Here is a 3573-nt window from a genome sequence, read left to right as displayed (position 1 = left end):
TAGTTTTTATTCTTTAGTTCCTGTCTGCCTTGGTTTGACCTTCCCGCTTGTTGGCAAAGTTACTGATTTTATTAGTTCTTGAGTGTCATTAATTTACCTTGTTTGTATTGTTTATTTAATTACAACATACACAAATTTGCACTCTGATGTTTTTGATTAGAGAATGTGCAATGAGATGCAGAATTCTGTCAGAGAGCATGTGTGCAGAACAAACCTCCCTGGCGTTTCAGTTGACTAATCTGAATGCTTCTGATTGGACATTGCATTCATAAGCTCAACAGAATCTACTGTGATTGATGTAATCCACAACTCTGCAAAAACATGAGAAGATATAAATTTAATGTACAATCATAATTTTTTATTACATTTTTCACTTTATTTGCGTCAGTGTGAGAAACATAAAATAAACATGGTTGAAAACACTGAAAATTTTAACAGATGACAAGCGTGTATATCTCTTGCTCAGTACCAGTTAGAATGTGAATGCGGACTTGAATTGAGCAGCTGATGATAATCACACCGGTGTGATCATTTCTAAAGTGAAGTCAGTGAAGTCAAGTGACATTCAGCCAAGTATGGTCACCCATACTCAGAATTTGTGCTCTGCACTTAACCCATCCGAAGTGCACACACACAGAGCAGTGAACACACACACACACTGTGAACACACACCCGGAGCAGTGGGCAGCCCTTTATACTGCGGCGCCCGGGGAGCAGTTGGGGGTTCGGTGCCTTGCTCAAGGACACCTAAGTCGTGGTATTGAAGGTGGAGAGAGAACTGTACACGCACTCCCCCCACCTACAATTCCTGCTAGCCTGAGACTCAAACTCACATCATTTCAATTGCAAGTCTGACTCTCTAACCATTAAGCCACAACTTCCCAATCAGTCAAAAATCAGGCAGAGCAGATCCATTATTCTTCACAGACAAGTCTGTCAGCCAAGTTTTTAATGGTGTCGCTCTTTCACACTTACGCATACTAGGCAATGTGACCTTCAGAAGGCTCTTTTGTGTTCTGTTTCTAAAAATAAAGCTGTGATCGGTGACAGAGAGGGGAGTTTCTACCCACTTTCACTCACTCAAAGTGAGAGTGTGAGAGAGGAGCCTAATTAACTCTTTCACCATTACAGAGACAGTGAGGGGAGGTGTGAGGGGGGAGTCAAGTCAAGTCACCTTCATTTATATAGCGCTTTAAACAAAAACAAAAAGATTGTGTCAAAGCAACTGAACATTAATTAGGAAAACAGTGTGTCAATGATGCAAAATGACAGTTAAAGGTAGTTTATCATTGAATTCAGTGATGTCACCATCTCAGTCCAGTTTAAATAGTATCTGTGCAATCATTTGCAATCAAGTTAACGATATCGCTGTAAAAAGAGTGTGTGTGAAGACCTTATATGGGCAGTCTAGTGCTGACATTGAACTAGGGAAACCTAATGGATGAAAGAAAACCAAAGTGTGTATGCTAAGAGGAGACAAGAGATGAAGTGAATGTGGGGATGGTTATCAATGAGCATGTAAGAGTTATGAGAGGAAATATATAATTTTCAAAAGAAAACAGTTTAAATTAATAATTTCAACTAACCATCATCTATAAAAGCAAAAACAATTCATTGGATCAATCTAGACAAATGAAGCTTTAGTCGTACTAAAGCAGACAGCGTTAGATTACTGTGATGTTCTTAAGAACACGGCAATGATTAATTGTGCATATATAAGCATAATAGACAATTCTCTACATCTTTTGAATTATTGCACTGAGTTTTTTTATTGAGAAAGTATTTTTAATCAGTTGTATTTACTATTGTTATTATTATTATTATTATTATTATTTGTCTGTAAATGTGTGCAAAAGGTTTTCATTTCTTTATACTTTCATTTGTTTTACCAATTCTGAAAGTTTTGACAAAATAAACATAAATATATAGGAGGGAAGTCTATGTCATGAGCCATGTCAATCCCATTTGTGTACTTCCTTCTGTTTGCATGTCAACCACAACCATTTTAACCAGTTAAATTAGCCCCCAACAAGACCGGACACTGAGTTATACAAATTAGCATGTAGATTTCTCTCCTCTTATTGACTTAATGCAAGAGACAGATTATGACATTAGCATGGGCTTATAATGGGGACTTTATGCAGAAACTCTTCTTAAAAACAGATAGATAAAGCACTTCCCATGACTTGTGGTTATGGTACTGTATCATGCTGCTGTCAACTGAGGGATTGAGAGTGTACCAACTGGTGGGCTTGACAGTGGAACTGCTGGCTCATTTGAGAATGCCGTAGCTGGCGGACTGACTTTGGAGTGGCCAGTGATCTTGACAATGGAGCAGCCAGTGGGCTTGAGAATGCCACAGCCAGCAGGCTTGAGAGTGCAGTGGCCGATGGGCTTGACTGAACGCTATCCAGACATCAGAGGATACCTTCCCTCCCGCACAGTCCAGTAGTGTCAGGGAGCGTCACATCATCCAACATCATCATAATAACTAGCCCGCAGAGTGTACTCCACAAAGGAGAGATCTCTGTAGGCTAGAACCAAACAGCAACTTCCATGGACATGAGGAGAAACAGGAAAAACAAAAGACTTTCAAAACAAAGAAAAAAAAAACGGGGAGAAGGGGCAAGGAGAAAGGAGACGTGGGAGGAAATCATGGGGAAAAAATGCTTAAACAATATTTTACAAACTAATCCAGATAACAATATTTGACATTAAAGAAAAAGGTGATTGTCCCTTTTTTACTGAAATGTGGGATTTCTACAGCATTCATGCCATATTGAGCTTACACTTTCTCTGTTGAGTGTAATATTTACAATATTACTCTGCCTATAAATATAACTATTATTAGTCTCTGTGGAATGTTCTAGTTATCTGCCTGCTCAACTGCTTCTTTTAAAGCCGTGATACACCAACCAAATTCAAATAACAGCAAGGAAAGCTGATTGTGGCATTGCTTTGCATTACCTACATCTGGGCCAAAAACACTACAGCCAACAGATTCCTAGCAGAACATGTATGTTCTGTGCCTACAAGAGAAATAACGGTAACACTTTACAATAAGGTGTCATTTGTTAGCATTAGTTGATGTCTTAACTAACATGAACTAACAATGAACAATACATTTGATGACAAAATCATCAAATTGCCAGGCGGCGCATTGAACCTGTACAACGGTTTGAATGAATGTCCTTACAATATATGATGCCCTTAGATTTTGTCACAATAACAATTAATGTTTGTGGGGGAATGACACGTCATGTTCATACTTCCTTCAATAGGTTATTTTAGTAGCATAAAAGACGGCTAATCCATTTGGGATTTATTACAGAACGTCAAACAATATCCCTGATTGATGACTAATGATACCACTGCATCTCGCGGACTATGCCACAAATTAATTATTGTTTACATAATTCCGCTGTTTATATGACGATGTTCAAGAGAGTCTAGTCCAGTGACGCATGATCTGAACACGACTGTAACATTCAACGCAGTGTATGATTAATTATAATGCCAATAATACCTAAACTGATGCTAGGGAACCCTGCATAAGATTGTATTCATGTGGTC

The sequence above is a fragment of the Carassius gibelio genome, chromosome A6 (genome assembly GCF_023724105.1).
Source record: "Carassius gibelio isolate Cgi1373 ecotype wild population from Czech Republic chromosome A6, carGib1.2-hapl.c, whole genome shotgun sequence".
Taxonomy (NCBI): Eukaryota; Metazoa; Chordata; class Actinopteri; order Cypriniformes; family Cyprinidae; genus Carassius; species Carassius gibelio.
The sequence above is the reverse complement of the archived record's forward strand: the minus strand, read 5'-3'. Positions refer to the sequence as shown.